A 25,447-nucleotide genomic window follows, 5' to 3' on the forward strand; every position below is an offset into this window, starting at 1 on the left:
CAGCGGAACGGCAAAAGTGTGCTTAAAGACAAAGCAAACTTTTCTCCTTGGTTTGTGTCAACTGTCTCTGTTCGAATCGGGTTTTTAATTCAACATACGTAACTTAATCAATATTGTACATTACCTACTGCTTTTTGACCAAGAATATTTTAAGCAACTGGAGCAAATGGGGCAATTCATAGATATAGAAGTTATTATGGTGTGATTTGTAGCATGTTCCATATTTGTTTATATGTCGTGATTTGTCTATATGTAAAGAACATTATTGGAGACATTCCATATTGTGCGAAGCCTTCCTTATCTAACATCACATTTTAAGGGTATATCTGTCATTTTTGATTTATCACACGGATAAAATAAGCATAAAGAGATAAGAAGAAAAGCCAATTCAAAACTGGAAGTAAAATAGCCAATCTGTTTGACCTCGTCCTAATTCAACACGCGGCAGGTAGTTCATATAATGACAGAGGTGTCTCTCTAGAGACTGAATTAAAATCAAACATCCGTCTCTACTGTAGTAGTTAGAAGTAAAACCTTATTTTTACTCTTACCACATGCCGAGACTGATTTGCGAATAAAATATATGTAAATTTGTTGGATTTAAAGATGCATATTGTAAAATAATGCTGGGAGAGTTTCTTGCGCCTCTTGTTCTCTCTCAGAGCGCCATTTGTTTCTGAAGCGGTAGTAGTATGTAGTATATTAGAAATGACCTGAAAAAGAATTCCAAACGAAATAGTTTTGAGAAAATAAATGCCTTTTATGCCTTTTTATGTATTATTGCTTGCTCGTGTTTTCATGTTTTTAAAATTAAATTTATTATATTTTTTATAATCATTGTGAGCTCAACCTTTTCTGAAGTGGTGGTAAATGTAAAAAGAAAAGAATACTTTTGACATTCATAAGTTTCAGTGATCTACATGAATAAAGTGATTTTGATTTGGTGTTTAACAATTTCGTCATAGAAATATAAATAAGAACTGGTTAGTACTAGTAGTGACATAGCCGCGTTAAACATGTTCCTCCTCAGCTGACTTACTGCCGTTCCAAATATTCAGTCTATCTCTTACTTGAAATAAAAATCGTTACTTTCGTTCACTTTTCTGTCCCAATAAACTTATCGACGGCAACTCACCTTATCCTTACACGCTGTCTATCAATGGGACGACGTATGGCTTACCAGCGATAGAAGTTTGTATTGAAATTGCAATACACGCGTCCCAATATAAAGCGATAAGAATGACTTATCAGGTATATTGGGACAGCTTCAGATTATTGACAGTAGAAGGTAGTAATTTATCAGTATCTGAAGATAGTATATTGGGAACGGCCGTTAATAGACCAACAGCAAGTATGTACATAATCAATATATTACACACCATTGTTTCAATACTCTCAATATCAGGAGCGTTGTAAGCGCGAACGTGACAGTCGTCCCGCAAGGAATTAGCACTTATAATATTTTAGTTACCTTCTTCTTTATATTTCTATGTACTGGAGTAGTATAAATTAACTTTGAGTTTTATTTTTAATTAAAGAGAGAATAATTATTGGTTATAGCAGAACTTACCAATATCTCTTTTATTCACATAGTGCGCTAACATACAGAGTGCCCGGTAGTTTATTACACCCTTGATTTACACATATTTTGTAATGTATTCCTCAGCAACGTAAATGTATTTTTAAATCAAAAACTGTTTCTGACTAATGTGAAATATTAATGAACTTATTTTATTAAATCACTTTGAGACAGAAGGCAGAAACACTAGAAAAATAGGAAAAATACTTGTTGGTTTATTGGTGCCAATTCCGTCCCAATATTTTAAATGATCCAATTAATCTGATAGGGGTTGCGAACCTTATTAAAACTGAACTCTTATACACTACATTATGAACCTGGGTGGCGTGGGAGTGTTCAAAGGTTAGTGGAGTGCATTTTACTTCTTTCCTCATGATTCTTGGTTGATTGCAAGTGCCTACCTTCATTTATTAAACGAGCCAAAACCAGTGATTACCTATAGGAAATCTTAATACAGACATTATTCCTGAGCCCAAACACTGACACTGTTGGCAAATCAAATCCGGTTAAATTTTACTATGAAATTTGGTGAGTGACAAGGTCTTGTGCTGACCTGAAGCTGAAGGTTCATAAGCTTCTTCTGTGCTACTATTCTTAGTAAACACACTTCTGCCTGTTTTGCTTTCCACAGCATACTTTAACTACAATCCTACGAGGTAACTTAATACATATAGTTTTATTTAGTCATTATTCGTGTAACTTCATTAATACGAAAATCACTTGGGATTTTACTATAATAAAGCGTGCATTCCTTTAACTTGTTTTAGTCAATCAACAAGTGTTGGACAAATCGAGTAAATGTATTAATATCTAGTGAAAAAATATTGTATTAATAACTAAAAACATAGTGTAAGAAAGTAGTACACTAGCTAAGTTAAAGTTATTGCAGTTACTTGCAAAGGAGACAACTTTGTAACAACGTATCTGTAAAGTCGCTCACCTCTTTGCGGTTCGGTGCACAATTAAATTATTAGATATATATTCGACTTCAACAGAACTTGTGCTCAAAGTTGTACTTTGTTAAATTGTAAGAGAACAACTTTAAACTTTATTAGTTGTGAGTCGTGTAAAGGTACGTTTTAATATGACTTTTCGTTTTGAATGAGTATGTAAGATTTTATGTTTTTCCGTGACAAATCATAAAATTTTACTAATTCATATTCTATATTGAGTTATTTGCAAATCGGCAAATATACGACATAAAATGTTGAAATATATTCCACTAGGATAGGCCCGTTCAAACCAATTTTCGTCGACGTACGTAATTTAGGTATACTTCAACTATATAATAGCCTTTAAATCATTATATATAATAAATCTTATAACTATATTTACAATACTATAATTACATAATATTAAAACTATAATTACGGGGAAGTGTACCTATCAAGAATACTGGCAGCATATCCACGTTGGATAGCTACGCTGATCCGTTGACCGAAACACCTGCCAGCGCTTTGGATGCCAGTAGCCCTATTGAGGCTAGAAGATTGTACTTAGTACATTCTCCGCGGCTCTGGGCCCCATAGGCCTACTGTCACGACATCAACGGCACAAAGATGACTCATTAAGACCGACATATTTGCGATGCTTGCTGTATTCGGCAGTCGAAGCAGCAGCCCCAGCACAACTCTGACATGAGAAGGAGCCAGAGTGTCGACGCAAGTCGCGTCCCAGGCAAGCGTCCTTCCCCGTGCCCAAGCCACCAGAGTCATTCCGTCAGGACGATTGCCATCGCGGCGGCCATTTGGTATAAACAGCTGGTATATTAAGAGCGGCATTAACTTTTTGGATTTCTCATTTAAATTATTCACTAATGCTAAGACGCCTAAAGGGTGCGATATATTTACCTATGCGATCTTCACCAGATCGCCGGTCTTTCTTATGGGGGGCCTACCAACACTACGTCTTCCGGTACGTGATCGCATTCGAGGACATTACTGCCCCAACGGCCACCTGTCCATCGAGCTATGTGCCCTGCCCTCTGCCACTTCAGATTGATCACTTTGGTTGTCCGATCGATGTCTAGCTGGTGATAATTGATACGCCTTGCCCATTACAATATTAATAAAAAGACATAAGATATTAAGTATGTTCTCAGCAGCCCATAAGGGCGGCTTTCCCGTCACGCGGATTTCCATCCGCGTGCGGTTCTAGTACGAATGCGACTACAACCATCCGCGTTCCGCGCGTGGATGAAATTCCGCGTGACAAGAAAACTTTTTTGACGCGCGCTCACAACTGATAAAACATTATACGCAGAATTATTATTTGATAATAAGTAGGGTGGAGCAATACCAAATTATCGAGTATAGATAAACAACGTATCCTGCACGAAAATATTACACGTCGCAGTCGCCTCGTCACAACCTAATGGAATTTCTAATTAGAATACTTACCTTCCATAAAGAAAATAAATGGAATAAAATTTTTCGTTGGCCATTAACACATTCAATGCCACCACGATTTTCTAATACTTCCCAGCGATGCCGCCCTATAAAAAACGCAAACATGCTAGGTGTGCTCGCGGCACTGCAGGATGGAATTACGTAGCACGCTAGGCGTGTTCACCGGCACTGTTAAGAGGTAAAATCAAAGAAAGCGTTATTTCGGCTTCAACCGTGTTTATTGATCAGTCTTTCTCGAGTTACTGAAGAGATATTTTGTTTTTAGCAGTGTTTGTGCTTTTGAAAGTTAAATTATGGCAGTTAGTAGATTCCAAGGTAAGTATTTATCGTAATTTGATCAGTGAATTTCAACCTTTGGTTACTTATTTATGATTTTTTAGGGAAAACAAAATATGTGCAAGAAACAGTGGAATATGATGATGATGCGACGCAAGCAGATAGCCCACCCTCACAAAAACCTCAAAAAATCACAAGGTCCAATAACACAAGCGGGGGTCTATGCAAGAGAAATCACAAGGTCCAATAACACTAGCCGGGGTCTTTGCAAAAGCAATCACAGGGTCCAATAACACAAGCCGGGGTCTTCGTAAGTATAAACGTAAATCCAGTGAAAGGAAGAGATCGTAGGAAACATCCGATGTCGAACACTTCGAACACTGATGTAAGGAGCTATACTAATGTTAAAGACTTGCTGCCCGTGGTGCAATAAAACGTGGGAATAGGACGCCGCCTGTTGCGCTCTCTGTTACAGACCTTACGGCAGGCATGGTAACGTCCCAATGTGCGGCTCACCTAATCTTTTTATGACACTCGGGTTTGTTTTATTACCAAAAAAATAATTGGCAAGCAACTGAAGTAAATGGTATTCCTACTAGGGACTTTATTTATAAACGATCGCCAAACGTATCTAATATTAGCAGTGCCCCGCGGTTTTACCCACGTCTTACGGGAACCATTTACTTTTTAGGGATAAAAAGTAGCCTATAGCCTTCCTCAATAAATGTGCTATCAAACACCGAAAGATTTTTTCAAATGGGCCCAGTTATTCCTGAGATTAGCGCGTTCAACCAAACAAACAAACTCTTCAGCTTTATAACATTGGAATAGATCCTGGGCAGGGTTTTGTCTTCTTCCGGTGAATGAAAAGATATTGGTGAAAGAGAGAGAAGGAAACAGATCCGAGTTACACAACAGCTGATAAGCGTTTATAATTAGGTACCTAAAGGGGTACATTATAGGTAAATATTTTATGCAATTTATTTTATCTTTTTTGTTCAACCTAAGTGCCAAGGAATAAAATAAATGATAACTTATAAAAAATATTCTATATTTTATTATTGGCATTATAAATGTAGTAAATTGACCTAATAATATAAAAGATTGAGAACTGCTGGAGATGAACACGCCTGGTATGTTCGCGGCATTACATAATAGATTATTTTTGATGAACCTTAAAAAAATATCAGATCCTGGAACCACTTCAGAATACTTTAGCTTACGGCAGAAAGTTTATACTCAGAGTCTTTCGGACAATAATATTGTCTAATCTTTGAGATATAGATGAAAAACGGTGAGCACGCCCGGCGTGCTGGCGGCATGCAGATAAGAATTAGTGTGGACACGCTAGGCGTGTCAATGGCACTGAATGTGTTAAGCAACAAAACAGCCCAAAGACTCTGACGTTTAAATTAACGTAATTAACCTGTTACAGCAATGAATTCAAAACATTTCGTGAATTTCTTTTTGCTAAAGTTACTTGAGGCTGTGGTCAAGGACTGACAGTACCTTAATTTATCTTCCGAAAGGGACAACACCGGGCAAATTGGAGAATTTTTCCCGATCTTGTCTATATGATAATGAGGCTATCCAAAGCGACGTTAAAGGGTTTAAATTGAATTCGTATAGAAGGTTGTTTAATAAATTTGAACTTTACTGCATAATATTATTTAATATTTATTTATTTACAAAAGTGTCTAGCTATATATTATATACATTTAATAAAAATTACTACTTATATATTATAATTTTATATTTCTAATATTTAATGTATGAACAATGTAAGGTATCAATAGCATTGCAGATCGTAGGTTGCAGGTACATATCTATTATTGCATATACAAGATGTAAGAAACCCTCATACTACTTATATCTTAAGGCATATTGGTATAAAGTATTTTCAAGAAATAAAAGCAAATTAAAAAAAGTGAAAAAAAAAGTTAAATCGAAACCAATAACGAATGTTTGGACACCTTTGCTTGCACCTTTTTTTTAATTTTTCCCTCACACGACCATTTCGTTCATGTTACCGCGCATAGTTTGCACTCAATCACCTGTTTTCTTTGACATTTCAAAAAAAAACAATTAAATCATAATAATGCCCACTTGCTGAGTGTCCACTTCCTCAGTTGTGGTACCGTCGTGTAGGACGTAACGGTAACTGTAATGACCCGGGCTCTTATTTCCTCCTCAGTGTCAGGACTGAGGACCTCGTTTGATCCAATGAGTGGTGCAATCTTTATAATGATATCTAATATAATATATAATATAATATCTACAATATTACTGGGAGAATAAATAAGTCTGGGGTTCTAAAAGTTTTTGACAACATTTAATATGAAATGTTCTTTTTACTGTACTGTCAATCTTTGACAGAAGTAATGGAAAATCTAATTGATTGTTTAATTATTTGTGTAAGAACTAGGTGAGCCTGCGAAAAAAAAGCCCAAAATTTTTTTGAAAAAGATGATATTTTGACGTGAGAATTTTCGATTTAGAGTTAGGGGTTCTGTTTTGATATTATTAAGTTAAAATAAAGTGAAGTATTAAATATTTCAAATATAAAAATTATATAGATATAAAGGCAACTTTTCACCACATTTTGTGGATATGTTTTTTTATAAAAGATAAAAATTATAAAAATAAAATTCATGATTGTAAATTTCAGATAAATTTTGAGGTTATGTGATAAGAGTGTAAAAACTAAAGTTGTAGATCTTTTTATTACCTACAACTTTAGTATTTAATTTTTTTCCATGGGGCTTGTAGTTTAGCCGGAAATCGATAAAAACCGTTCTTAACCTTTTGTACTGCCCGACCGCCCATAATTTATTTATCCTTTCATTGTTATAACATTCTCTTCCTTTTTCAATGGGATTAATCCTACTATTTTTTTTTCACTTTTTATCATTTTCAAAGGTTTATCACTGGTCTATCATTAGTGACATAACTCCCCTCAATTTTGTTTAATTGATCTAATTCGAATTATGTTATTTTGTACCTAGCATTAGACCTGGGACTATTTCGAAAGAGTTGTCTTAATATTAATCTTAAAATATTGAAGGCAAATCGTAGGATTTTCAGTGTAGCACAAACAAACGTAGGGGTTGTCACCTAATGTAATAGTCCTGAGATATCTTGCAGCACTAGAAACTAGAGTGGCCACAATTATGAATTCGTTTATGTTTTCAATTATTGATAATAACAGGAAATTAATTTTGATTCTAATATCACTTGTCGTTTGTTTTATCGATAAAAGAAATTAACAATCTTGTTAATTTGTTATAGATTATTATTATCCCTAAATATTATAACAAAATTATTTGTCACATTGTTCTCATTCAATCATACTTAATACTAATTACTATAATCTTCATTTATACGTCCAGATCAGTGTTGCCCCCACCGTGGGGCCCACGCCCCACAGGGGGGCAATTTAAAATGGACTCGACACGACTTTGACCCTTTCGTTATTTAAATGGAATGCTAGATATCGGTCACAAATTTAACAAAAAAGGCAAATTCCTAGAATGTGCTAGATAACTTTTACTACCATTTCTATCATCATATTTAGCTGAATGTGCATTTAATGCTGTAAATGATTTACTGATAAAAAAAATCGAATTGATATAACATAACGCGGAGAATAGAGATTAAAGCTAATGTCCAGCAAGCATAGAGCGCAATGATTGTACTAAATGAATATAGAAAAATGTTAAAATTATTTTGAATTTCAGTTTTTCATTATATGTTTTGAAATTTTACTAACGATGTTTTGATAACAATTTTATAGTGATTTCTTCCTTAAACTTATGGTCTATATTTCTTAATAAAACAGTTTTAAAGGTTATGTATGGATATGAAAAATTTTAGAAATGTTAAGGTGGGGTATGGCCTAAAAAAGGTTGGGAAACACAGTTCTAGATGGACTATCACAGCTGTGAGAACGAAAAAAAAATGAGCATAGTCTTTTTAGCAATTCACGCAAACTAACACAAAATGTCATACAAATCGCGAATGTAAGACGTAGCTTGTCACGCACACTAAAGTTTTAAACCTGGCCTGTTTTTATCGGTTTTCTAACAGCAAGATACTCTATCTAAACGTATAAAATATCTAAGACTAAGATATTATGTGTCATTGTTTCAGTTTGATTTAACAATGCAATGTTGATCGAAGGCTGCAAATTTTTTATCCGTTCAAAGTTACATGTTAATCAACGAATATTGTTAACTGATTTGTACATTCAATTTAAATGAAAGCTTTAACACGCAAAACCTATATTTTCCTTGTAATCGCCCGCTGTTTCGATTATGTTGCACGCAAACTATAAATTATGAACTGAATATGAAAATGATCGTGCTCATATGAAAATTAATATTCCGATAATTATAAAGACCCGTTAAATTAACACATTTAGTACATCTATGTGTACGTTGACGGTTTAGTAAAATTTATTGGAATAAATTATTTATTTTTATCTGTTATTTGCTTTTGTTGGGAAATACATTATATTTTGTATTTTGATCTCAATTACTTCAGCAAACTCTAGGCGTAAATATTTTGTTTTATTTTTGAAATATTCCACTGTTTTGGAAACAAAAGCAACTAATTCCGGTCTTGTATCGAGCGTACTCTCACGGGGATACTTTCGCCGTAAATTTGTGTTCAGCGACATAACTTGGACAATATGTGCAGTAAGTATCGTCCCTGATTCCAAAACGGTCCAGCTATGCATAGAACTGCCTATTACCGGTTAGAAACTGGGTAATATAGAAGTCCATTCTGTCATATTGTCGCGTAGCAACGCTTCGATGTAGGTACATGACGAGAGTTGTCAAACTTCAAGGAATTAATAATTTCGTCAACAATACTCGTAGCTCAGTGGAAAAGTGTTTACTTCAGACGCTGTAGACCCGGGTTAGATACACCTACCAGTGTATGAATTTTTTTGGGTTTTGTAAAGTTAATGGAAATTTCTAGTAAGTTTGGGATCAAATCGAACAGAGAAAAAAGGATGGAAAATGAGTAAGTAGGATAAAAATAGTTAAAAGAAATTTCTAGTACAATTTAAATTTTGAAGATGGAATGGGTGAATCATGTTGAAAATAGAACAGATCCGGTGGTATATAAACCGTACTAAGCGTGGCCTACGGCAGTTCTAGTTCGGACTCGAGAGGACTTCTCCTTAGAGGAAGAAAAGAAAAAGTAATGAAAAGTGGAAAATGATCCAGAAGAAGAAGATAGAAGAGAACTAGTGTTCAGGGAAATTGAAGGTACCGCCGCTGATAAGAGGAACAGCGGCAGACCAGCTAAGTGCAGGTTCAGAAATGTGAACGCAAATAAAGACTCCTTCCTATAGCGGAGTATTATTTCCAATACCTGGCCCACTCTCGTGCCAATATGATACTAGAATATAAATGTTAGTATCATGAAACAACAAACGGTAGCTTAAACAAATTAAGATGGCAAGTAAACCGAGCTTAGTAATACTGCAGTACATTTACGGTCAGCTTCATAAATTCAATTATCAACAAGGTTTGACAGGTTTCTACCTGGCAGGGTTAGAGGCGGACCTTTATTGAATTTATTTGCATACACATGAATATTTACGTGTGATGTGATTTTAGTATAAAAAATAATTTATCATATATTATCTTTGTCATCTGGTCATTTGTCTTTGATTGAATTCCCCACATTTATCTTTAAATTTTAAATGTTTATATGTGAAATATTTACAATTCTAGGGTTTCATACCAATAAGGAACCCTTAAAAATAAATTTTTAGTATGCCTCGCATAAATTTTTTTACTACCCCACGAATATTCAATTATATGCCTATCTCAAAAATTTTAATATCATAATCTGCCCTTTTAGGTACACGCTTTTCTCAAGTAAACCTTCAAAACCTTCTTAAAATCCAACAAACCCAATCGAAGCCACCTCGTTCAATTGCACATTCCCTAATCATGAAGATGAACTCGGAGCATCGATTTTCATTCTGTTTTGCCTATCTTTGTCAACCCACATTAGACATGTGCCAACTTTTTTTATTCCTACATCGGTATAGCCGTTTTTGAATTATAAAATGACATGCAAAAAGACATATAAAACGAATGTTATCACACATATTGACATTAAAATTATTATTAAAATTACTGAAATGTGTAGAATAATATGATTAAATATTTAATCATCTGTGTATATGTGTATATTTCGTTTACTGAAAATCATGCACGTTTATTTAATTAAGACAAAAATTGTTTTATTTCATTTAATATAAATAAAATTAAAGCGATTATTCCATTTCACTTCATATATTAAAATGATTTTAATATTAATCACGTTTGCAATAACTCTGTATTGAAACTCGTTAAGGACCCCTTCCTTACAATAAAACCCAGATGCTTTTAATTGGTTTTTAACACAATTATTTCTGTAACTTTGAAAGCCTTATTTACTCATTTATCTAATGTAGAGTTAAATTAATTAACAGTTTGAAACATAATAATATACTTATTTTCAAATAAAGATATTGCTATTATAGAAAAATATCATTCTGTTATGGTTATTAAGCGGAGCACTAGCCATTTTTAAAATTCCATACTGATGAAATAATACCCCAAATTAAAACAAATATCATATGTGGTAGCTACTACAGTAGTGACTCTTGAACGCCCCATTTGTACGAGACTGTTTATTTTTTGTTAAAGGACAAATCCAGTGTCATGGTGTTTGTTTCCAGTAAACTCCTAAGCTAACGAACGGATTTATATGATACTAGTGGACCCAACAGACGTTGTCCTGTACACACGTCTTAAATTTGCAAAATCTGTCCAGCCGTTAAGAGGAGTTCTTATTTATATGGACGGAGAGAATTATATTATATGGACGGAATTGAAAATCTAAACCAATCTCAAATTCACTGAAACAAACAAAAAAATCATCAAAATCGGTCCAGCCGTTTAGGAGGTAGTTCAATTGTGAATCTAAACCATTCTCGAATACATCTGAAGACACACACCAATCTCAAATTCACTGGAACACACAAAAATATCATCAAAATCGGTCCAGCCGTTTAGGAGGTAGTTCAATTGTGAATCTAAACCATCGTCGAATCCCCTTGAACTCACACAAAAAATTTCATCCAAATCGGTCCAGCCGTCTAGGAGGAGTTCAGTGACATACACACTCACAGAAAAATTATATATATAAAGATTATAATGGGGATCACTTCATGGAGTGCAGTTTAGTCCAACTTGAGAGGCAGTATGGCTTTGATTTGGAACCCATAATTATTTTTATTTCTAATAATTCTTGTAGTGTGGACATATTTTCTATGAGAGAATTTGTTGACGCACGGCTCGACCGTTCTGCTGTGAAACAATTATATTATATCAACAGGGAGCAAATAGGGAGCATATTTTACGAAATAATTCTTGATGTTATGAAATATTATTGGAAAATCAATAAAAACATAAATTTTTATTATGTACAGAACAACGTGTATCGGGCCTGCTAGTTATATATATAGAAGACTGTACAATTACTTCAGGGGTAATAATTACAGCAAGTACCTAAGTGACTGCTAGAGGCTTCTTAAATATTTCTTTTTACTCTGTCATTCTTATATGCTTTACTTAATTTTGATTTTAACTCATTCACAATAATAACATATTTTCTTTCATAGCGAATTTATTCGAGTATTTTTAAAATTAATTCGCTACATACTTGTGTAAGTAGACTATAAGTTAAAGTAAAATAAATCGATCTAAATCTGCTGCTTCTAGGAACCATCCGTATTAGACGAGGCGTTGGTTAAATCCTTTTTTTTTTTAAATAGAACAAGCTATATTCAAATGATAAAATATTGAATATCAGAAATGCTCAACCGTTACAATCCATCCTTTTATATTAAATTTACACTCACATAAAACATTGCTCTAAGGAATTTTCATAAAACTTAGAAACGTGCTCGCGGTATTACAAGGATACCGTCTTAATGCGGCTTAACAGCATTTGCTTCTGCATCTATTTGCCAACTCACAGAAATGCTTGATTTTCTAATTTAAACTTTACTACCTAGATCTTACGACAATTTTAGGACTAGATATAAATTGGTATCTTCAGACGGTATGCAGTGAGTCGCATTCTGTTTGAAGCTATTCTTTTGAATGGTACCTCATTTCTGCAACCCACAAGGAAATCACCTAAGCTTAGTATAAATAACGTTTTGCATATTAAGAGAGAGGAGAGAAATGTTTGATATTAGTTTATTTTGATTTTATGTTATGAAGTTGATCTTGTTAAGGGTTTTTCATTTATTGCTATTAAAAGTAGGTTGTTGCTATTTCAAATAGCGTGGGTCTATCTATCCGTAATCTGTGGTATTGGACATATTTGCGTAAAAAAAAGTTTTTATAAGACACTGGACAGTTATCATTTATTTTGAAAATATAAAAATATACCTTCTTAATTTTTAGTAGTTAATTTAAATTTTCATGTCATTGAAAAATGAAGCTTTGCAGTAACATTTTTGCGCGATGTTTTTTATTTCAAACTAGCTGACCCGACAGACGTTGTTCTGTATATAATAAATAAAATAATGTTTTTATATGAATTTGTCAATAATATATCATAAAATCAAAAATTACTTCGTAAAATATGCACCCTGCTCTCGTAATGAAATTGTTTCACAGCAGAACTGTCAAACCGTGTGTCAATAAATACTCTCAGAAATTATGTATGGACACATCAAAGGAAAAACAAATTTGTTGTTTTTATTTAATTTAGCAGCATTTTCCTATTTCTTCACCTTTTAAACCTACTCTGGACTTCCACAAATAATTAGATTTTTCCAGACAAAAATTAGCCAAATCGGTCTAACCGTTCTCGAGTTTTAGCGAGACTTACGAACAGCAATTCATTTTTATATACATAGATAGATGTTATTAATGAAGGTTTCTATAGCAACCGTGTACTGTTGGTTAAATTAATTTACCGCAGTCAACTAGCTTTGAGGGATGAAGAAAGAACTGGTCGCCCTTTGACGGCTGTTGCAAAAGAAAGCATGTGTAATGGAAGTTAGTAAAACGTGCCAGAAGACGCAGTGTTGGTAGGCCCCCACTACATGGACCGAGATCTGGTCAAGATCGCCGGAACATGTTGGATGAGGGCAGCGCAGCACCGATCGTCGTGGAGATATTTGGGGAGGCCTTTTTCTAGCAGTGGACGTCTTCCAAAGGTTGGTAATGGTGATGAAATAAAACGCGACATTCTTCGTCATGAAAATACCCTGACTCTCTCACGATAAAAACGCGCTAAGTACACTACCTCATAGGTAGCGTGGAAACGTGTGCAAATTACGATAACAACTTTTACAACTTTTTGAATCGTTATATCTCAGATACGGTGGCTAATACAGAAAAAAAGTTCATTTTTTATAGATAGTTTTATGGTCTACAATTTTTGTCGGAGGCACTTTCATACTCAAAACTTACAGTTTTGGTGAAAAACGCGAAAAACTATTTTTTTTGACCTAAGACTAAGACCTAGTACAATTTTTTCCAAGCATCCCGTGCATGTTGGGAAACTTACAAATTTTATTTATAATAATGTTTTGAACAATTTTACTGATTTTCCGCTTGTTTTGTTTTTATGCACTTTGACTCTTATTTTTTGGTCTAGAATCTAGATAGACGTGACTATAGTCAAAGAGATTTTATTACAAGATTATATTTACTATATGCGAAAAAAAATTTTGCCCGACCAAAATTGAAACCAATATTGAAACAATTATACCATTTAAACGAATAACAATAAAACCATTTGCTCATCATACAGTCTCAGGCTGTATTTATATTAATTACTTGTTCATGTTAACATTTGATTAACAAATATTATTTACCGATTTGTACATTCAATTTAAATGAAAGTTTTAACACGCAAAACCTATATTTTCCTTTTAATCACTCGCCTTTTCGATTAAGTTGCACGCAAACTATAAATTACGAACTGAATATAGGATTGTATTATAATTTAAATCAATAGTCCGATGTATAATATGATCCCTTTTAATTAACACAATTAATAATTTTGAATTTATGTTGACGATATTGTAAAATGTATTAAAATAAATTGAACAGTATTTTGTACTTAATAAAATAATATCTGAAATGTCGTTTTAAAATAATAAAAAAACTGACAAAATAGTAGGTAACTGACTTAAAAAAAACTATTCCAAAACAATACACATAATATGCACAAAAAAGTAAAAAATAATTACGTTCTTTAAGTTCTGCTAAGTAAAATGAAAATAAATTTAAGTTTTATTAAAAAATGGCTCTGTCGTAAGTCCTACTACTCCATCAGTAATACCAGGAGGCTCCTTTGCACAGGATGCCGGCTAGATTATGGGTACCTCAACGGCCCCTATTTCTGCGGTGAAGCGGTAATGTATAAGCATTACTGTGTTTCGGTCTTAAGGCGTCGTAGCTAGTAACATTACTGCGCAAATGAGACTTAACGTCTTATGTCTCAAGGTGACGAGCTCAATTATAGTGCCGCTCAGAGTTTTTGGAGTGTTCAAGAATCCTGAGCGGCACTGCATTGTAATGGGCAGGGTGTATCAATTACCATCACTTGAACACTTGACTAAACTACGAAAAAAAATCAATCTTTATGCGTTAGATAAACTATAGAAAAATATCAAAAAATCTTAGACAGACCCGCGCATCACATCATTGTGTAAAAACAGCCAAGTTTAATTATGAAACTCTCGTTAATTTTCTGGTAAACCACTTTACATTCAACTTATAAAACAAGGATTTCAATTACACAGTCGCGCTTATAATTCAGAAGAACGTGCAATGAAAATGAATTTATTTCTGTTATGTTAATTATAAGATGCCGTGCTGGTTATCGTTGCATCTCTCCGGACATTACTGCACTAAGTCAATCGAAATCGCAATTTACATTCGTTTAACTTGTACTGTATATTATTCTATTAGTTCGAATTCATATTACTGCAATTTGTTTTTAATTTACACAAACGTTTGCACCAATGTTTTCTGCCATAATCATCATCATCATCAGCCGGAAGACGTCCTCTGCTGGACAAAGGCCTCCCCCAAAGATTTCTACGATGATCGGTCGTGCACTGGCCTCATCCAACGTATTCCAGCGATTCTTAACCAGATCGTCGGTCCATCTTGTTTGGTGGCTACCAACACTGCGTCTTCCGGTAGGTGGTCGCCATTCGAGGACTTTACTGCTCCAACGGCCATCTGTCCGTCAAATTATGTGCCCTGCCCACTGCCACTTCAGTTTCGCAATCCTTTGGACTATGTCGGTAACTTTGGTTCTCCTACGGATCTCCTCATTTCTGATTCGATCCCTCAGGCAAACTCCGAGCGTAGCTACGTTGTAATAATTATTTTTCTTTGTATAAAATATGCAGATATTTGAGTAAGTATAAAGCGCATAGAATTTTTTGTGATTTATCTGAGTGATTTATTTGTGTTTACCATGCTACACTGGTCAGGAACTTAAGTTATTATACCATTCGATCGTCTGAATATTTATTTCAATTATATTAAATCAAGTCGATGCACGTGGCAACAAATCTCAAGATGATGACACTCAGTAATGGCATATTGTAAGGGTCAATTTAGAAACGATCCTCATTCTAATACTTATTAATCAAAGTCAAAATAAACAACAAACGAATTTTAATTTATTAAAATCCCACAGCTTTAGTAAGCTTTAGTAGTCTAAATAACAAATTAAAAATATTAATTTATTACACCTATGTTAAAATGTAGATTGTTGTTCTACAAAATTGCTGAATTTCACACTTACAATGGAAACCCAAACTTAACGAATTTAGGCTAATAAGAAGTAAAGGAATCTAACTTAAATATTCACAGCTCGAGGAGTTTAGAATAATTAAGAAAAACATTAATAATATATTATAAAGAATATATTAACCGTTATTTGACAATATTATATTCTAGATAATAAACATTGTGTACGTAAGCCCAGAACTAAATATCCAAATTTACAATATTATGTTCATAATGTAATGACTACTGCAGGGACGAGTCTCTTCTTGTGAGTGAGTATTTTCTGGGTCGAAGTATATGTTTCCACAACAGGATCCTAGAAATTTAAAATAAACATCTGTTTCCAAATTTTAAATATTTAAAAAAAACTTTATAAGCATTTTAACTTGGGAAATAATCCCGCTTGGTCTCATGCTCCCTTTCATGTTCTTCGTTCCGTTAGTAGATTCTGACTTTCAATTAATGACTTAAAAATGCGTACAAAATACACATGTCTGAAGTGAAACTTCTTTGGAAAACTAATTGTTAAATCTCGTTTATATCAAGTATCCTAATCTGTTCTCTAAACCAAATGTTTTTTGTCAATATTAGAAATTATTAGATATTCTACTTACTTTTCTCCGGTCATCTCGGATTTTAAAAATAATCCCAAATTCATTCTCTGCACCCTCCAGAACCTCGGATATGATAATGTTGTAATCATATTTTTGCCCGGTGGCCATCGTGGACTTAAAAAAAAATACGATACAAAGCTAGTAGGGAAGCCCGAGACTACGAAATACTCTTCCTCAATCTTTCTCGCCCTTGAACAAAAACCTCCTCCTCTTCTTGAGCAAAAACGGCACACATTTTCATGACGCTCTATTGCGTTTTTGGATTTTTAAACAGTTGTTAATTAAATATATTTTTTATCTTTAATTTTTGAAAAAGGAACTTCGTGTTTGGATGAATTGAATTGTGAATTTGTACTTAAGTGTACTTACTCTATACTCTAAAAAGTCACAGGAGACTGGCCACGCACACGAATCCCAAGGCCTCTTAAATTCACGTATTTATTTCTACCATCACATGTTAGGTAATGTGTTTGTAATTCACAGTCACTAAGGTCTATTTTATTCATTATCTGTCATCTAATTTAATCCCGTTTACTCTTGCCGTTATACGATATGCGAAAACTTTTAAATGGTGTAATAAAGGTAAATGTTCACACTATTGTATAGTAATTAAGTGATTGTAACACTGTCAGTTTTAAATCATCGACCCTAATCAATTCCTTCTTTGCCTAGTTAAATTATCTGAAAAGATATATAGAACAAGTTGTCCCAAACTACGAACAGTAACCTATATGACTGAATCATTTTAATTTCAATGCCATTCCCAAGAATCGTGGTTTTGTTAGACACGTCACATAACAAATTTGCGTAGTAATACTGAATAATCCTCAACAAGAATTTAAAAAAATACACTTTAAAAGAAAACATTAGTTCAATTATTAGAAGGATGGATTTCGTATAATCTAACGTGCGGTGTCTCGTCTCATCTCGTCTCGTAAGCGGAGTATTTAATTCAAATTAGCGCTGCCACTCTAGACCTCGCCTTCTTATCTCGTGTCACATAGATAAGCCTGTCCCTGATTGTTCCTACGGGACGGGTGGTTTTAGCAGATTTTTGAAAATGGGGACTGTAATAATATTTAATCGCTCTGTCTAATCTCCGATTTTCATGTAAAGGGTGGTATATTCTTGGGATCGGTGCCCTGTCTAAACATATTTAACCTATATATTCAATAAAAATCAACCGACCCAAAACTTGAACTTAAATCAATGCATACATTTCAATTGTGCGGCATGATTTATATACATAAATCACGCTGTACACGTTTAATGATATCGCTATAGATTCGAGCTGATGCTTTAATCAAATAAGCAAAATAAAATACGAAAGGAGACGGGGATTTATGGGCCAAAATGTAATAAGTTGAGCTATGGTTTAAAAAAAATGTCATATTTTTCTATTTCAAAATATAAAAAAAAAAACCCTAATTCACAATCTAGAAAACGAGAAATCTTAAAGTTATGTTATCAATATCTTAAAATTCACGATTAAATTGGGATATCGATTACTATTTAATCGATTATAATGTGAATGAGTTTATACAATTCAACCTAAAACCACTTGCAACAGATGATTGATTCAATAAAAGTTCCTAACAAAATACATTGGAATTAATATAAGATAATGTCATTAGTTAAAAAAAAAAAAATATCAACTTAAATATAAAGAAATCGAACGAAGAAAAAGTCGATTCTGAATCTGGTTCTGTATTTTTAGTCTGTGCTGACAGTGACAGCCACAGAATTGTCTAGAATGTCAATTGTCAATCACTCGTTTCAAAGTATCGTTTGTGCGTACGTACCTATGCGATTTGTCATTTCCCGTTGTTTTATTGATATTTTTCTTCTATTTATTTGACTTATGATATTGCTAAACTTGTACGATCATTATCGTACAACAAAAAAACAATCGCATTTCAAAATCAGCTATTTTAATATAGATTGTTACTCAATTTTATAAAACCTCCTAGCTCAGCTTTCAGATTGCCAAAAATCCTCAAATTCTCAGTGATGCTTTTTTATTTTATAAGCTATTTATTGACACTAATTTCATTCTTTTACATCTTGGCCCAATAATGTATGAAAGAGTATCCGTCAAACCTCAATTGGGACCAAACCTTCGGTCATCTCACTATCAAATCTATTTAATTATGAAAATAATACTTCTAAAATGTTGTTAATAAAATAGATATTAACTTAACTATCCAAAAATATTGTATCTTAAAATAGAACACTAATATCGGCAAAAATAAGCTAATTACATAAAAAACCCATGAATATTAAAAGCTTTCATAAAAATATAAGAATTCTTGAACATTCCTTTATTCCCGCTCGTATACGTCTGGCATTATACCGCGATGCTTTTGTCCTCTGTATTCACTGTTTGAAAATAAAAAAGCTGTCTGACACAGACATCTAAACATAATTCTAAAATTATTTGAAAACTCTTCACTACCACAATACAATTGTACCTTTTCAGAGTACGATTCTATTCAGAAGATAACAAAAGTATATTCTAAATTAGTGGCCTATATTGGCATTTGGTTTGCATTTGATATGCATTTTTAATTCGCACCTTCGGTTCTTCATTGAGATTAATAATATAAAATAGGACCTTTAATTAAATGTAACGCCGGTGTTCTTGAATACTTTAATAAAATAATAATATCATATGATATACATATATAACTTAGAAGCTTGAAATATAATTTAGCTTAAAACTTTTTAAATGTAAAAAGTAGTAATTTATGTAAGTTATAACTCAGTTTTTGTTATGATCACGGAATGAGATAAGCACAAAAACAACAACTTTTTAAAATTTAATGAGGTGTAAATGAAAGGTGAAAAATATTGTGAATAATTTTGAAACATGTCTAATTCTACTGTCATTTTTATAGCTGTTTGTTAGGGGTGACTGTTTTCTATTTACTGTTTATTATATTCTAGTTATATATGTTATCAAAAATAATTTTTAAATAGTATAAAATAAAGCTATTGCCTATTGATCTAGGAAATATTTGAATTTATGAATGAATGTATTATAATTTTTTAACAGAAGTACATAATATTATGTTTTAAACACTATATGAGAGCAGTTTGGAATTAAAGGCAACATAGAAAGAGCTATTAATAATAATAAAGATCTTTAAACCTTACGTTTTGTCTTGAAAAGCTAATTAAAAGTAAACACTTACCTTATGAAACTAAGCTCTCATCTGCCCTTTCTCAACTTTGTTCCTGTCAACTGATAAAAAGATTATATGGCCTATGAATATCTTGATTAATTTGTGTATAATTCGTTTTAAACAGTGCTTTAAAGTAAAAAATCATTTGAAACTTGTAGAACTTCTATTCAAAAACAATGCTATGATATAAATAATAAAAAAATTGGTTGAGCGTATTGAGTGGAAACTAGATTTATAACGATTTTTTTATGATTGATGATTAAACATCGGTTTAATGAAGTTATTAATTTATTTATTACATTGCCCAACAGGTTTACATCTAAGTTACAACCAGAATTCACATTCATAGTAATAATTAAAGAGAGATGCAGAACCAATTGCAGGCAAACACAGCTTGCGTTTTAAACAATAATATCGTTAGATACGCGAGTTATATTCATTATTATTTTGTTACTAACATTTCACCGTGAAACATAAACAAATCGATTAGGTGTAATATTTTATAGAGATATAGAGTTCGTATCGTCGATCAGTCGTCGTTGCAAGTACGTCGTGTGTTAGCTATCTATATCATGTGCCTGTCGACTTGAATATGATTGATCGCAACTCCAACACGCTGTGTCTTGTCATCTGGTCTTTTGTTAGATGCTCGATGGATCTTTAAATATAATATTTGAACGGATACTTAATGTTTCTCAATGCTCACATTTCGTTTACAAAATATAACGTATAAATATTATATAAAATCCATTGTATGTGAAACTGTAAGAGTGTGTATTTATTTATCATTATTAAGGCTAGATATCAAAAATTATAAAAAAAAAGTTAAGCCTGTAGATATGTGCATAACTTTTATAATTCTTTGTTCTTCATATTTCTTAGTCGCAGATAATTAATTATATGAATTATTATTTGCTCCATAAAAGCCGATATATTAGATATTGGCTAAGTAAGAAATTGTTTTTTTGTGTGTGTTTTCATATGTGTATGTATGCGTAAAATGAATCATAATAGCTTATATTTGAAATTAAGTATTGATTGATTCGACGATTCGAGTGATTGAAGTGATTCGATTAAAAGATTATTAGGGTATATCAAAACGAGATATATTATAGCTAATAATATATTCATTATAACAATTCAGTTATTTTGTTTAAAATGTGCCCCGAAATAGTCAGTTATTCAGAGCACGTAGATAAAATTTTCATATTTCTGATGTCAGCCCACGGAACACTATTTGTCGGGGTATTCTTAGTCAATTGCGAATCCCATATATTTCTTTACTTTTGTTAACATACAACTACTGTTTAAGCGTGACAAATCTCTAAAAAAGCGGCCAAGTGCGAGTCGGAGTCGCCAGGTAGCAGCAAGTAACATAATATAAAAGTTCTTGTAGTTCGTTTTAATGATTTATGACATATTTAGAAAAAGTACTCACTAGATCTCATTTAAACCAATTTTCGGTGGAAGTTTGTATGGTATAATGTACATCTTTTTTTTTAGTTTTATCATTCTCTTATTTTAGAAGTTACAGGGGGGGGGGGGACATTCTGCCAGTTTTGAAGTGTCTCTCACGGCTACTATTCAGTTTAGAAACAAAATATATTAGAAACCTAATTTACATTTTTGAAGACCTATCCATAGATACACGTTTGGGTTCAATGAACATTTTTGAGTTTCAGTTCTAAGTATAGGACACTCCCAAAATTTATTGTTTTCTTGTCTATCTTTGTGTGAAAATCTTAATGCGGTTCACAGAATACATCTACATACCAAGTTTCAACTGTATGGTTGTTACAGTTTCGGAAAAAAGTGACTGTGACATACGAATGGGCAGACAGACAGACATGAATAAACGACGAGGGTTCCGTTTTTTGTAGATTGATAAATAATTTGGATAAAACTTATTATATTGCTGAAATAAACTTCCTCGCGCGAAATTTCCGAGACGATATGAGATATGTCTATACCTAAAAGGCTGTGTAGGATGATGATATGGACGGAGGACAGTAAGTTGGTGACACGAATCTCTCGTATGTCTGAAATGTTTTTAAGTAGAACTTGGCACTTCTGGGATATAAAATAACTGCTCAATTCGCAAATACAGAGGAAAGCAAGAAAAACGTCTTCATTCAAATATTAACCAATAACTGTTCTATGTAGATACATAAATATCTTTTTTGCATGACGCATTGAAATTCAAAATTAGTTTTTGTTTTCTAAAATACTAGCTGACCCGACAGACGTTGCTCTGTTCATAATAAAAAAAAACTCATGCAGTTGGAATTTCATAAAATCCGGCTTCTTAGCTGGCCTCTACTCGGTAAAAGGAGTATTCCTATCCAATTTCAAGTCTCTACGCCTTACGGTTCCAGAGATATCGTGATGAGTGACTATATACGTGGAAATCTCTTGTATATATAAATTTTATAGATATAGATTTCGTGAAAATTTATGGAAGTAATGTGGACAAACAAATGGTTAAGTTTTATTAAAACTGATACGTATTTATATTTTTTTATGTCACGTACATAATAATAAGAGATAGCACACAGCCTTGGGGCACTCCAGCATTCACGGGCTTCGGGTTCGAGCAATATCCGTCGACAACGTACGTATGCTACGCCCAGTGAGGAAGCTGGAGGTCCACTTGCTCAAGCTCTCGGGAAGCCCAAATGATGGAAGTTTTGAGAGGAGCGCCTTGTGCCATACACGATCAAATGCCTTCGCTATATCCAGGCTAACTGCCAGGCCTTCCCCCTTGCTTTCAATAGCCGCTGCCCATCTATGTGTTAGGTATACCAGAAGATCACCTGCTGACCCTCCATGGCGAAAGCCGTACTGTCGGTCGTTGATCAACTGGTGACCCTCTAGGTATACTAAAAGCTGGCGGCTAATTATGCTCTCCATGATTTTAGAGAGCAGGGAGGTGATAGCAATAGGCCTGTAGTCCGTCGGGTCCGAACTGTCTCCTTTTTTTTGGATCGGATGGACAAGGGCTGACTTCCATGAGTCAGGGACTACGCCTTTGGAATAAGAGTGCCGGAATAAACGCGTTAGCACCGGCGTCAACTCAGGGGCACACGTTCTAAGCACGATTGGAGAAATGCCATCCGGCCCGCTCGACTTCCTGACATCCAACGAAAACAGAGCTCGCCTAACAGTTTTCTGTCTGAACTGTACTTCAGGCATAGAGCTCTGACACCGCGGGATGGTCGGCGGTGTTTTTCCGTTGTTGTCAAGTGTCGAGTTGGAGGTGAAAAGAGCGCACAGGAGCTCGGCTTTCTCTTTTGCCGTATGGGCCAGGGTGTCATTCCTCATGTGCAACGGCGGCATGGACGGCTGGTTGAAGTTACCAAGAGCAGCTTTCGACAACGACCAGAACTTGCGTGTTCCGGTCGGGTAACTGGAAAGCTGCTCGCCGATTTTGACGACGTGCTTAGACTTCGCACGGGCGATTTGCCGCTTAAATAATCTGGAGGCACGGTTATATTTTCTCTTAAGAACTTTGCAGTTCGGATCCTTTGTGCCCAGCGCCGCAACCCAAGTTCGATACGCCTGTTCTTTGCAGTCAGATGCTGCTTTAACTGACGCATCAAACCAGGGCTGTGATCTGCCACCGATCGGTACTACAGAGCTTGGTATAAAAATATCCATGCCCTGCAGTATCACATCGGCTACTGCAACGGCGCAGGCACTAGGATCATCCGAAGGGAAACAAACCTTGCCCCAAGGGTAGGATGCAAAAAAGGAACGCATCCTATCCCAATCTGCTGACTTGTAGTGCCAAACGCGGCGGGTCGCTGGTGGTTTGCGACGTTGGCGTCGGATAGGCACTACACTCCTGACTAGGCAATGGTCGGACGTTCCGAGAGGGGCGTCGACAAAGACCTGGTAACCATCGGGATGTGTAGTCAGCAGAAGATCGAATAAGGACGGCATGTGGCTATCCACATCCGGGAGCCGCGTTGGCGACTCAACCAATTGGGACAGACCATACGCCAATGCAAAATTATTCACAGATCGCCCTGCGTAGTCTGTGGTACGTCATCCAAGCCATTCGGCATTGTGCCCGTTGAAATCACCCAAGACTACGATTTCAGCGGAGGGGATCTGTGCAAGCACGTCGTCAATTGCCGCTTGAACGCAGCCCATGAGATGATTGGTTTCTGCGTTACCACTATGGGATCTGTAGACACACGCATAGATACGGACGCGGTCCTCTAAATCTACGCGGAGCAGAGTAGACAGGTCCCTTCTCTCAAAATTGCCGAGACGGCGACAGCAGATATCCTCCCTAACGTACACACATACCCCGGCATGAGGCAAAAAATTGTGCTCAATTTTGTACCCGGGGTACGTTAAATATGACGTATCGCTAGGTCGAGATATCTGCGTCTCCGTAAGGAAACACAAGGCCGGCTGCGCCTTCTCAAGGTGGTGGTGGACGGCGTTTAAATTGGAGTGAATTCCCCTGATATTGCAAAAGTCCACGTTGAGCGTGGAGCGGGGTGCCGTGGTGTTTCTACCTCGTTTGTACTCGGTCATGCGCGGTTCTGTGCCCACCCCAGAATACGAAGGGCAGCCCGAGCGAGAGTGCTCGGGGAAGGATTCTCCGGCTCTGGTAGAGCCGGTACCCTCCTGGGGTAATATCTCTTTATGGACCGCTCTCATATTTTGTTGGGGGGAGGGGGTGGGGGTAAGGGATGGCCTCCGGTCCTCGACGGACGGGTCTGGCCCGATTGTGCTGACGTCATAAGACGGCAGCGTGACTCTCCCACTTCTAAAAAGCCCTTAGTCGCCTCTTAAGACACCCATGGGCCTGGGACTCCCCTATTCTTTTTACGCCCCGGGGAAAGTACAGGGCAAAATGATTACAAAAATGTTTAAAAATGTTATACATTGCTGCTTATTGACCAAGAATATTTTAAACAACTGGAGTAAACAAGGCAATGTAAAGGTAGATATAGCAGTCGAAGAATATTATGGTGTAATTTGTGGCATATTCTATGGAATATATAAAAACACAGCCGGAATATGTTCCGGCTGTGTTTTTATACGACGTGATTATTCTATATGTAAAGAACGTCATTGTTAATACTACTCAATTTAAGGTTAGGTTCCATAGAACAATGTTTATCAAACTTCATAGCAGCTATACTTATTCAATATTTTGTTTCCATCACTTGACCTGATTGTACGAATTCCCAAATCTATTTTTCAGTAGCGCAACTGCCCCTAGCTTGCATACAATGGATGAGTTTTGCTGTACAATACCGTTCTTTCAAATATTTATCATTCAATTACCAGTTTTCTCGTCATGCAAGTCCTATTTATGAAATTCACTACGGAAGGGCAAAACACATTTCCTGATAAGGGATTCCATTGAATAACAATTACTTTTGTCTTACAATCAAATTGTAAAATTTGTGATGGAATATGATAACATGAAATAATTTAAGATACACAAATAGAGATGACACAATCACTGTTAATGCTGGTTAATAATTAATCAATGTAGATAAAAATATTTTAATGTCAA

This window comes from Leptidea sinapis, chromosome 13 (genome assembly GCF_905404315.1).
Source record: "Leptidea sinapis chromosome 13, ilLepSina1.1, whole genome shotgun sequence".
In the NCBI taxonomy this organism is placed as follows: domain Eukaryota; kingdom Metazoa; phylum Arthropoda; class Insecta; order Lepidoptera; family Pieridae; genus Leptidea; species Leptidea sinapis.